Raw genomic sequence first — 13,823 nt, forward strand, 5'->3', positions numbered from 1 at the left:
CACTGAATATATTTATTTGTTTTTGTTTAAAAAATAAAATTTAGATGAGGCACGTGTAAAACATTTATATCCATAAGATGAAACACATTTTGAAGAAAGTTAAAATTTTGAAAAATAAAATAGTAAAATAAATGAAGAGTGAAGTATTTCAAATCGTGGATAGTCTTCTACAAAAGATATTTGTATTCTTTATTTAATTCAATTATATCCTTTAAACTCAAATAAATTAGTTTAAATATTTAATTAAACATACTCAGTTAAGATAGGTGTTTTATGGAATCAAATAAAGTTGCACAAAACTCTCTTAAAAAAACATATCTGTGTTTTAATCCTATCCATTCATTTATTGACGTATTTAATGACTTAGATTATTAACAAATAATGAGTCGTTGAAGTTACTTCAAAGACACTTTTTGTGCCTTTAAATTGATATTCATTTTCCATGAAACGCAACACATATTTATACAAAATCTTAACCTAAGTGACTCATAGGAAAACATGATGAAAAGTAACAGAGTTGCAATTTTGGTGATGATTATGTTGGGTTTTGCGCAAATTATAAGTATTGAGGCAAAAGCCTCTTGTGCTTCGCTATGTGCTTTACTATGTCTTGTTTCAGAAGGCCCATTTCCAGTATGTTTTTTTGACTGTATTCAAAAATGTAATAAAGTGCCTATCAGTGCCTACAATTGTATTGCAAAGTGTGGCGTGAACAAGACAATCACTGTTACTATTGGTACTTATCTTTTGATGAAATTCACATTTTCTTCAATGTTTTTTTTTTTGTTTGTAATTGAACTAATCATCCTTTTCATCTCGTTTGCAATGGCTTTTATGTATCAGATGATCGTGGTGACGTGACTGATGTGGTTGATTCTTGCTTGCGAAACTGTCCAAACTTGGAACAGTAGTTCATTGCTTACTTGTAAACAATATTCCAGAGCACAATTACACATTTTATTTATGTATGTATAAAATTACGAAAAAATAAATTCTATAATAATTTCTGCTCTATTTCCTCTTGATTTTAAAATATTAACGAGAAATTTTGGTTACTTATCATTTGATCATGATTATAGAATTTTGAGCATGATTTTACAAATAGATGATACCATCTTAGTAGTTTTTGAAATTTTTGGTCGAAATCCTTTTTGTTATTAACGAGGAGGAAATGCACATAAAAAAAAAACTTTTAAATTCAAATTCGTACAAAAATTTAAAACTTTTATAAATTTGATAAGTATGAATAATTATAAAATAAATATTATTTAAAGAATACTAATTATATTTATATATAGATTATAAATTTATGTTTTTTATTGAAATAATATTTACATAAAATTTATAATAATAATAATAATAATATAATTTATAATAATAAAATGATAAATAATAAATATAATACCAAATTATTAAGATTAGTGGATATTATTCAAATAAATGTGAGTTTAGGTTATTTTATAATTATAAGATTTAATAGATTTTATTGGATGATCGTATTGATTAGTAACAAGATTAATTCTCGATCCAATTTCTATTTCAATAGTTATTTTAAAAATAAAGCTTCGATATAAATAAATCAAAGCATTTTGAATGATGCTTCAACAATTATTTTTATATCAATTGATTTAGTTAATGTAAACGAGATTTTTATAAAAAAAACATAGCCGAATCTCATTGGTATGAAGTTAAATAAGTTTAATGTCCAGAAATAATATTTAAACTTTAAGTCTTATAGATTAAAAGATAAAATGCAATTGATAAAATAACATTATCAATTAACAATTAAATTTATATTATATCATAGTAATGAATTAGTTGAGAAATATTTCGGTTCACCACGATCATTCAAAATTAAATCTCTAGAAACAATAATTTATAGAAATATTATTTTTATATCAATTGATTTAGTTAATGTAAACGAGATTCTTGTAAAATAAACATACTCGTATACCGTTGGTATGAATCCAAGTAAGTTTAATGTCCAAAACTAATATTTAAACTTTACGTCTTATAAATTAAAGGAAAAGCTCAATTAACAATCAAATTTATATTACAGCATAGTAATGAGTTAATTGAAAATTATTTCCCTTCATCACGATCAATTTAATATAGATATATAGGACAATAATAATTTATTAGAGGAAAATAATAATAAGTATAGTACTATAATAAAAATAGAAATGAGTATTATTCGTTAGTTGGAAATTTAATTCCAGAAACTTTTGCTAACTCTAAATCAAATTAATTGGGAAATTAAAAATATTCAATTAGTGCAAACTTAGAGAAAACAATTACTAAGTTTTGAATTAATACAAGTTCGTTTTTCTTAACCAAGTTTACTATTATTTGTTAGTTGGAAAATTAATTCCAACAAATTTTGCTAACTTTAAACCAAATTAATTGGTAAATTAAAAATATTCAAGTATACAAATTTAGATAAAACAATTACTAACTTTTCAATTAATACCAAGTCTGTTTCACCGATGTAAAAAAAAAAAGGTAATATTATACATTGATTATTTTGAAGTAAAAAGAATACAATTTACCTCTTGGCAAGTGAAATTTTAAATCATGCATGAGTTATCTGAAATAACACATCCACGCACATATCATAACCAATATTTTAGAAAAAATTCAACAATCAAAGGAGAAAAAAAAGTGAGAAAAGAGATCCCATTATAACAGTAAGTGACATCTATATATAAAGACGAACTTAAGTCTAGAGCCATTCTTCTTTATATGTTAAATTTGGGAGAGAAAATGTAGAGATGAAAATATTACTCCATTGTGTCAAGTTTCTATTACACCAAATCTCCTATATAAGGAGCAAACAGACCAGCACATAAAAGCCCAAAAACTAAAAGTACAATTATACAATACAATATATATCAACATATATGTTTCACATATATATGTTTCACAAGAGCAACTAGAAAAGGTAATGAAATAACACTACAGGAATGTATAAAAATCTAAAAAGTTTAAATTAAAATCAATTGAAAAGGATACACACTAAACAAAACAAAGACCATCAGTTAATGAGAGTAACAAACAATATTAAATAAGTGTGAAGCAATACATACTTAAGAAAAGCAAACAGTTTGCAAAACATTTTGGGCAAGACTTGGAATTAGATGAGAATGTAACATGTCATGACCCCTTTCAACCACGAAAGGTATAAGTAAGAAATCAGAATTTTTTACTAGGAAATAAGTCAAATGTTCACCTAAAATTTCATAAATGTTCGTTGACCATTTGTAGTGGTGGAACAGGTGGCCCACCCTAAGCTACCAACAAGGCTAGTCCGTTAAAACATCATTTGTCAAGGTAAAGTTCCAGACTAGTACCTCATACTACTCTCATTACATGCCTCGTCTCTCTCTACTTGAGAATGAATGACCATTAAAGTGTCAAAACAACCCCTAAAATTAAGCTCCTATAATAATACATACACTGCTTGAAAACTCCATCAAGAATTTCACCTTAGAAACTCTTTTCAAATCATACTTTAATACATACTCAATCTCATGCAACATCATTCCCCATCATCGTATAATGGAATTTATAGTATTGACCAAACTTTAAAGCATCAAAAGATCGACATTCATAAGCAATAATAGAGAAAAAAAAATAAAAGAGAACCAAACATGCACACGGGACGCCCAACGCTATAATTCTGGTGCTCCGTGTTGAACTATTTGCCCAACAAGCTACTTTCTGGCACCTAACGAGAGCACAAAAAGAAAGCTTCCCCAACCCAACGAGAAATCTCGCTCAGCCTCTGAAACCCACTGCCAAACATCAATATTACTCGTCCAACGACCCCTTTATTTGCTTAGCTAGTCAGTAGAGTTCTGTAGAACACCAATTATGCAAAATTTACACCCCTCAACCTCAAATGTTCTAACTACCTACACATGCATCTACAACTCCCATTTGTTATTTCAAACCTTAATTGAACTCGTTCAAGTATTTATGACTCAACTTAAACTCTATTAGTCTTATTTTCCTATGAATTTCTAACTCATTCATCTAAAACACCATTCTAAAACTCAAAATTCATTCCTTCTCATTCCTCATCACAATTTGCTAAACTTAACCTTTATACAAGTCTTAAATAGCCTAGAAACAAACTTTAAACCTCAAGATTCTCCATCCCACCCTTATCTCAAAATATCACCTATCAAAACTCTCATCTAACACCAAAACTAGTATAAAACTTTACCAATTCACTACTCCTCAATTTATCATCATCCCTTTTTTTTATCTAAGGTTTTATGCAAGATTTAAATGCCTGTAATACTATCCCAAACATCAGTTATCACATCAAAGTCGCTCCTCTAGAATTTCACCTACCAAAATCCCAATTCAGACTAAAAATAACCCCAAACCACTTCCTTTTCACTACCTACAATCCTACATTAGTTTTGTACCTAATTAGACTCCAACACAACATCATCAAATGTTCAAACTAGTACAAATTCTCAAGCATATCCAACAATATTCATCAAGATATATATGAACATCACTCAACAAAACACTCAATTATAACATATTCAACCAAACATAATTTCTCACAACATATCAAACCTAAATTCATACATCTTAACACGAAATTAAGGACAATATTAGTTTCCCTTACTTGTTAGAAGACCAAACAACCCTAAAGAACCCCAAAAAACTCCCACATATTAAAGAACACTAATTGCGTCTACAAATAACAGAATCATGATCAGGGTATGCTGTTAGGACCATTGATCAGTAGAGACTCTTAATAAGACTCAAACTTCATATGCATAAGAGAGAAGGCTAGCATGCAAGGAAAAATGAAATTGACCAAAGAAAGAAGCAGAAAGTCAACTTACTCTATTGAAGAAATCAATCGGTTAAACTTGAAGATCTCATCGTTGTGGTCACTCAAGTAGTCTATGATCTTTGAACAAATGAATAGAAAATGTGAACCATTAGGGAGAAGTCAAAGAACTCTAGAAAAGTGATATCTAAAGAGATGATATGTTTTAAAATAATGAAACTCGTTCTTAATGAAACTATTTATATTAAAATATTTTAATATTAAAATAATCAAGTCTCGTTATTTTTAAATAACTATTATTTCTAAAATATCATTTTCTAGATCTTTACACCTTATAGTAAAATTTAGTTTTATCAATAAAAATTAAATAAATTATTTAATTAATTAACACAAAAATTAAAAAATAAAATATCAGTAATTAATGATGAAAATGTCTTGTACAATAATAGAAAGAAAAGAATAAATATTTTCCTATAGCTAAAATTTCTTTTATCAATAAAATGTAAATACATTAATGAATTAGTTAGAAAAAAAATTAAAAAGCAATAAATTTTTATCTATAATAATAAATGTTTTTCTATAATAAAAATGTTTGAAATAAATTCTTTTCAATTATAAATATTTTTATCAATAAAAATTAAAAGAGTGATAAAACATAAATGATTAATGATAAAAAGAATTATATTACACTATAAGAGAAATAAATTTTAAAATAAATATTTTTCTATAATTAAAATATTTTTATTAATAAAATTTAATGAATTAATTAATTAACAGAAAAAGTCAACGAGTAATTAAATGTTTATAATTTATGTATACAATAATTAAAAATATTAATATTACTTTCGTTATTAAACATTTTAAATTATAGATGGTTTTTATTAAAGGATTTTATCGAAGGATTTTTTTTCGAGAGAAACATATATTATTCACATATTTATTAATGAATTTTTTTTATCAATAAATAAATCTATCAGTGATCGAAATTTTAAAATTTATTGATAAGAAACATCAATAATTCAAATTTATCGAAAGATTTTTTATTCCCGTTGACAAATGTCGTCAGTCATTTTAGGAATTTTTGTACATGATTTTTGTCAATATTGTTTTTATAGAGATCTTTTTATATAGTGTTTGAGAATAAAATAGTCATTGTTAATCCTTTATATAGTTGTTGTGAGGGTCTTCTCTTATTATTGTTTCGTCTTATATCTAAGCATACTTTTAAATTGCGAGACGCATTAAATATTTTTAAATTAACATTGAAAGTAGGTGACTTCTTTCCCATCTATCAAATGAAATATACTCGTTATTTATTCAAACAAGAGTACGTGTAAAACATTTGCATCTATAAATAAAACACATTTTCAAGAAAGTCAAAATTTAGAAAAATAAAATTGTGAAATAAATGAAGAATGCATTATTTTAAATCGTGTATAGTTGTACAAAAGATATCTGTACTCTTTATTTAATATAATTATATCCTTTAAACTCAAATAAATCAGTTCTTAAATATTTATTTAAGATAAAATACAGTGGGCCTAACTGTGTTTAGCCCTATAAATTCATTTATTGCGTATTTAATGAGACTTACAGTTATCGGTTTATTGACAAATAATGAGCCGTTATAGTTACTTCAAACACAGCTTTTGTGCCTTTAAATTGATATTGATTTTCTTTAAAATGCAATACAGATTTATACAAAATCTGAAAGTAGAGTGTAGAGACATTATAGTAATTCTGGAGGGAAAGCATGATGAAAAGTAACAGAGGTGCAATTGTGGTGATGATTATGTTGGGTTTTGTACAAATTCTAAGTGTTGAGGCAATAAACACTTGTCCTCCAAAGTGCGCTTTACTATGTTTTGTTTCCGATGGCCCATCATACGAGGACTGTTATGATCAATGTATTGCAAAATGCAATAAAATGCCAGCCAGTGCCTACAATTGTATTACAAAGTGTGGCGTGAACAAGACAGTCACTGTTACTATTGGTAATTATTTTTTTATGAAATTCAAATTTTCGTTAATGTTTTTAGTGTTTATAATTGAACTGATCTTCCTTTTCATCTCATTTACAATGGCTTTTATGTTTCAGACGATCGTGGTCATGTGACTGATGTGGTTGATTCCTGTTTGCAAAATTGTCCCAGCTTGGAAGAGTAATTAATTGCTTACTTGTAACAACATTCCAGAGCACAATTAGACTTTTTATTTATACATGTTTGTAATAAAACTTTGAAAAATAAGTTTTATAATAATTTGTGCTCTAGTTCCTTTTCATTTTAAAATATTGACGACAAAATTTGGTAACTTAATCAACTTGTCATGAGATTGATCGATCCAATTTGTGTTTCCACTCTTCTATAGTTACTTTAAAAATATTTAAAATAAACATACCGTATCTCATTGGTATGAATCCAAGTAAGTTTAATGTCAAGAAATAATATTTAAAAGTCTTATAAATTAAAGAAAAAAACTCAATTGAGAAAACAACCGGTGCTGATTATTTTCAGGGTGGGTTGGGGTGCCGTGGTCCCTCTAAATTTGTAATTTTTTTAAGTATGTAGTATATTTTTAATTTTTTTCAAATTCTGTATTATATAATAAAAATGTTTAATACCTATTTTGATCATTTGTCACTTTAATTTAAAGGGGTCCTTGAATTTTTTCAACGATTAAAGTGATATATTTCTTTTTGTAAAATTTGTTCAATTCAGTCTTTTATGCTGAGAGCATTTAAATCGTTACTTGTGTAATGTCTACCTAACTCAATATTGAATGAACTCTCAATTTCGAATGGACGTGGCAAATAAAACAAATATGACGTGGAAACATGGTAAATGAAAGTGGTTTCTGTTAGAAATATTATATCTTTTATCTTTGAGTTTATCTTTCAGTTAGTTTGTTATTATCTATAATTTGTATTTTGGGCTTAGCCCATATTTTATCTATTATAAATAGAGAACCCTATGTGTGTTTAACACAAGGGAGATTAATCCCATATATAATTTTCACTATATTTAACATGGTATCAGAGCAGGTTTTCTGATCTCTTCCGGTGGTCTTTGTTGTCTACCGGCGGCCGACCGTCATGGTCGCCGGCAGCCCCTAAAAATATCCAGAATCAGAGACAAGTCTCCTAGAAACTACTGCCTCCTCTGAATGACCGGACCGAAACCACTGCCTCCTCTGAATGACCGGACCTCCCTCTCTCTGTTTAGACCTTCCAGAGCAGTCATTGCTGGCATCGAAATCTGTCCTCTTCTTGCCGCATGCTTCTGCATCTTCGGACCTCCTTCTTCTTTCTGCGTAATTTGCTGTAGAGGGTTTCGCCTCTGTATTGCTGTTCTTCCTTTCTTATTGTATTTGCCGCACAGATCTGCTGCGTCTCCTTCATCCACTTCTGAAGTTGAAGTGTTTATTGCCTCCTTCTCCGCTGCTCTCCTTCATCCACTTCTGAAGTTGAAGTGTTTATTGCCTCCTTCTCCGCTGCTCTCCTTCATCCACTTCTGAAGTTGAAGTGTTTATTGCCTCCTTCTCCACTGCTCTCCTTCATACACTTTTGAAGTTGAAGTTTCACAAGCTTGGTTCACACTCTTGAAGTTAAAGTTGAAGTGTTTATTGTCTCACTCTTGAAGAAAAATCATCTAGTTCAAAACCTAGTTTAGTTATTTCAAGCTTGGTTCATACAATTTGTATGCTCCAGCTTGAGGGGGAGTGTTAGAAATATTATATCTTTTATCTTTCAGTTTATCTTTCAGTTAGTTTGTTATTATTTATAATTTGTATTTTGGGCTTAGCCCATATTTTATCTATTATAAATAGAGAACCCTATGTGTGTTTAACACAAGGGAGATTAATTCCATATATAGTTTTTCACTATATTTAACAGTTTCTGCGAAAAATTTTGGGGTTGTTTTGGTTTCCTTTTTTTTGTAGTGGGGTTGAGGATTTTTGTCGCACTATCTTGGCTTTTGTTCGTTTTTCATTTTGGTGTGGTGATGTTTTAAAGAAATGAGTAAAATGTTATTTTTCATGTGAGTAGGTAATGTTTTGGTGTGTAACATTAATGTTTATGAATGAGTGATTGTCGGTTATTTAAATTTTATTTTTAAAATGTATAAAATATTTTTTTTTACAATTTTTGCGGGTATAAGATTTAAAATACCAACGGATATTTTTTAAGCGGGTACTCGCGCTAGTAACGGGCGGGTTGGATTTTTGTTTTTCGGGTTGGGTTACAGGTAGACACTATCTGTACCCGATCCGACTCGTTGTCATCCCTAACCATACCTTTTACTTTAAGTTTTTTTAGTGGTCCCATGTTGTTAAAGTTTGTTTTGAATTTGTAGGTTTCCTTTTTTTTTTTGCACGATGTTTTGGTGCTTAAGAGATTTGGGGATTTTTGTGTTTATGGGATTTAAGTTTCCTATTTTTTAGATGTTCTGGTTGCTCGAGAGATTTAGGGCTTTTTGGGTTTCTGGGTTTTTTTATTTATAGGTGTAGTGAAGCTCGTGGATTGTATAGCAAAGGGTTTCTCGATCTCGCTTCTAGAATCACGGTAGTGGCCTGAGGGAGATGATGGTGGTTGTTGGTTTGTCAAGGCGGTACAAAGATGGAAGTTTGCGAATCGCGTTTGGGTTCAATGGTGAACAACAGTGGAGGCTCACGATGGTTCGTTATGGCTTCGATCTTGCTGGATTTCACACAGATTCACGATGGTTTGGCAACCGGAATGCAAACTCGCAGTTGCTGCAATGGTGGATGACAGTGGTCCAATTTGGGTGCTAGGATTTCTGACCACCCTTTGAAAGCAAAGTCAATTTCCCCACTTTCAAAGCAACCACAAAAATCTGACACCCCACTTGATATTTACTGATGTGGAAACTACACCATTAGCTATTTAGACACCATCAGCGAAAATGACTAAATGGAACAAATTTTACAAAAAATGATATCACTTTGAACACCAAAAAAAAACTTAAAAACCACTTTAAACAAAAATGACGAATATAAAAACCAAAATTGGTATAAAGCATAATAAAAATTAATAAGAATTAAATTAGATAAATTTTAATTTCTCTTATAAGATACATCACTTAATGTTAATAAATAATAACACAAAAAATATTTATTAAGGTTTTTGTACTATACTTGCACCGGCTGTCACACAAACTAATCAGGAAAGGTAAATATCATCAAATGGCCAATTAATACATTTAATGGTCATATTAAGGACGAATATACGATATTTATGAGTGATTGACAAGTTATATTGTCTAAAAATATATTGCACTAATGGTTAATCAATGGACTTGGCTGTCATAAGTCCTATAAATATATAATTGATGTCCAGGTACAAGGACCTTGATCTATCTTCTTCTATTACAATAAAATATAGACCTCTTTATGAAACTGACTTGAGCGTTGGAGTGTCTTCTGCAAGTCAACAACTCATCAAAGTGGATTGCATTATCGGAGAGGATTGAAGATCAAAAGAGAGCAGAGCAAGGAAGGACGACTGACCCTCAGACCAATTCAACCGAAACATTTTGGCGCCCACCGTGGGGCCGAGCGGCATCCCCATGAAGCCACGAAGAACCAGACGGGCGCTCGGTCTCAACATCGCTACTTCAGATCAACACTAGGTTTTGCAACAAGAGTAAAAAATTCCGTAATAATTCCTAAAGGCATGTCTTTTGTTTTAAGAACTTTCAGGAACGTTCAGTCCTACGTCCAAAGGTTCCAATTTTCATTATAATTTATAAATTATAATATATTTGTTTAACTCATATTTTTGTGAGTAAAAATATTCTGCACAGGAAGGTTCAGTCCTACGTTCAATCTTGATAGGTTCCACTTTTTATTATAATTTATAAATTATAATATATTTGTTTAACTCATATTTCTGTGAGTAAAAATATTTTGCACAGGAAGGTTTAGTCCTACGTTCAACCTTAACAGGTTACACTTTTCATTATAATTTATAAATTATAATATATTTGTTTAACTCATATTTTTGTGAGTAAAAATATCCTGCACAGGAAGATTCAGTCCTACATTCAACCTTATCAGGTTCTAGTGACTTTTTATTATAATTTATAATATATTGAAGTGTTTACTTAACACATATTTTTGTGAGTAAAAATATCATGTGTAGGAAGGTCCAGACTTACGCTCAACCATGGTCTTGTAATGACCAGCTCACTAGCAATACCGGGCGACCAACGTCCAGCTCACTTGCGTCTTCTAGTGATCTTCTCACTAGCAACCCCGGGCGGCCATGCGAAGACACTCAACCATGATCTCGTAGTGACCAACTCGCTAGCAACCCTAGACGGCCAAGTGACAAGCTCACTGGCGTCTCCTAGTGATTTACTCACTAGCAACCCAGACGGCCATGTGAAGACACTCAACCATGGTCTCGTAGTGACCAGCTCACTAGCAACCCCAGGCGGCCAAGTGACCAGCTCACTGGCGTCTTCTAGTGATCTACTCACTAGCAACCCCAGGCGGCCATGCGAAGACACTCAACCATGGTCTCGTAGTGACTAGCTCACTAGCAACCCCGGGCGCCAAGTGACCAACTCATTGGCGTCTTCTAGTGATCTACTCACTAGCAATCTCGGGCGGTCATGCAAAGACACAACCACGATCTTCTAGTGATCAACTTACTAGCAACTCTTGATCGGCCAGGTGACAAGCTCAGCAACGATTCCCGAGCAGCCATGTGTCAAGCTCACTCGCGTCCGAACACCTATTGACGAACTCAAGACAACCACGATTAGTCTCCTTTCACGCCTTTTTGGAGCCTAGGCATTTTCAAACCCTTCGCGACTTTTTCCAGTCGCTCGGGCTTGGGGGCTTATGTACTATACCTGTACCGGCTGTCAGACAAACTAATCAGGAAAGGTAAATATCATCAAATGGATAATTAATACATTTAATGGTCATATTAAGGACGAATATACGGTATTTATGAGTGATTGACAGGTTATATTGTCTAAAAATATATTACACTAATGGTTAATCAATGGACTTGGCTGTCACAAGTTCTATAAATATATAATTGACGTCCAGGTACAAAGACCTTGATCTATCTTCTTCTATTACAATAAAAGAGCAATTCAACTGAAACATTTTTCTTTTCTTATTACAGTTTTGCTTTAAATATAAGGTGCTTTGAAGTTGAAGTTGAAAGTATGTGGCTTCTTTCACAACATTTTTTCAAAATATTGCAGAGCTTTATAGCAGGTTCCTACTCTCCACGTTTTCTAGCAAAAGATAACACTTAACACAATCGAATGATCATGCAATGTTAACATCCTTCCCTTTTTAAAAAAGCTATTTGCATGAAGTAGCTTCCAAAACATCTTTCAAGAGATATTAATATTGATAGAATTTTGAACGGTCTTCTTGAAAAAATAAAGAAGTGTACGACTTTTGCGAGCATAAAATAAATTTTTATTACATTTTGAGATGTTTTAAATTCGAATCTATCAAAAGAAATTAATATACTCGTTATCTATTCAAACAATGCTTCTTTGACCGAATATATTTATTTACGTCTGTTTAAGAAAAAAGATTTCAGTACGTGTAAAACATTTGCATCTATAAAATAAAAAACATTTTCAAGAAAGTTAAAATTTAGAAAAATAAAATTTTGAAATAAATTATATCCTTTAAACTCAAATAAATTAGTTTTACATATTTATTTAAGATAAAAACCTAACTGTGTTTTAGCCCTCTACGTTCATTTATTGGCGTATTTAATGAGACTTACAGTTGTTAGTTTATTGACAAATAATGAGCCGTTATAGTTACTTCAAACACAGCTTTTGTGCCTTTAAATTGATATTCATTTTCTTTAAAATGGAATAGAGATTTATACAAAATCTGACCCTAGAGTATAGAGACATTATAGTAACCTTGGGGAAAAACATGATGAAAGGTAACAGAGCTGCAATTGTTGTGATGATTATGTTGGGTTTTGTGGAAATTCTAAGTGTTGAGGCAGCAAACACTTGTCCTCTACAGTGCGCTTTAATATGTTTTGTTTCAGAAGGCCCATACGAGGAATGTTATGATAAATGTATTGCAAAATGCAATAAAGTGCCTGTCAGTGCCTACAATTGTATTACAAAGTGTGGCGTGAACAAGACAGTCACTGTTACTATTGGTACTTATTTTTTTATGAATTTCAAATTTTCGTTAATGTTTTTATTGTTTATAATCGAACTAATCTTCCTTTTCATCTCATTTACAATGGCTTTTATGTTTCAGATGATCGTGGTCATGTGTCTGATGTGGTTGATTCCTGTTTGCAAAATTGTCTCAGCTTGGAAGAGTAATTAATTGCTTACTTAAAACAAACATTCCAGAGCGCGATTAGACATTTTATTTATACATGTTTGTAATTAAACTTTGAAAAATAAATTTTATAATAATTTGTGCTCTAGTTCCTTTTGATTTTAAAATGTTAACGACAAAATTTGGTAACTTAATCAACTTGTCATAAGATTGATTATCGATCCAATTTGTGTTTCCACTCTACTGTAGTTACTTCAAAAATAAAGCTTCGATTTAAATAAATGAAAGCATTTTGAATGATGCTTGAACAATTATTTTTATATCAATTAGTCAATGTCAAGTAGATTCTTGTAAAAGAACATACCGTATCTCGTTGGTATGAATCCAAGTAAGTTTAATGTTCAGAAATAATATTTAAAAGTCTTATAAATTAAAGAAAAAACGCAATTGAGGAAACAACCGGAGGCTGATTATTTTTTGAGGGTGGTTGGGGTGCCGTGGTCCCTCTACATTTTTTTTAAAGTATGTCGTATATTTTTTTTTTAAAATTATGTAGTATATAATAAAAATTAATAGCAATTAAATTAGATAAGTTTTAATTTCTTTTATAAGATACATCACTTAATGTTAATAAATAAATAAAAATTAAATAAAAACATTTATTAAGATTTTTTTTCATTGTCTTTTGAGTTAC

General features: G+C 30.4%; 2 long non-coding RNA genes across 2 annotated transcripts; both read left to right on the forward strand.

The window, feature by feature from the left end:
- Positions 1-6,509: 6,509 nt before the first annotated feature.
- Positions 6,510-7,158, forward strand: LOC148201720 (uncharacterized). Its single transcript, XR_015784687.1, has 2 exons — positions 6,510-6,810; positions 6,915-7,158. It is a non-coding gene; the product is annotated as an uncharacterized LOC148201720 (long non-coding RNA).
- Positions 7,159-12,699: 5,541 nt separating this feature from the next.
- LOC148201721 (uncharacterized) lies at positions 12,700-13,288 on the forward strand. Its single transcript, XR_015784753.1, has 2 exons — positions 12,700-12,998; positions 13,103-13,288. It is a non-coding gene; the product is annotated as an uncharacterized LOC148201721 (long non-coding RNA).
- The last annotated feature ends 535 nt before the right edge of the window (positions 13,289-13,823 follow it).

This window comes from Vigna umbellata, chromosome 3, assembly GCF_029865625.1.
Source record: "Vigna umbellata cultivar VRB3 chromosome 3, Vumbellata_1.0, whole genome shotgun sequence".
NCBI classification, from domain to species: Eukaryota; Viridiplantae; Streptophyta; class Magnoliopsida; order Fabales; family Fabaceae; genus Vigna; species Vigna umbellata.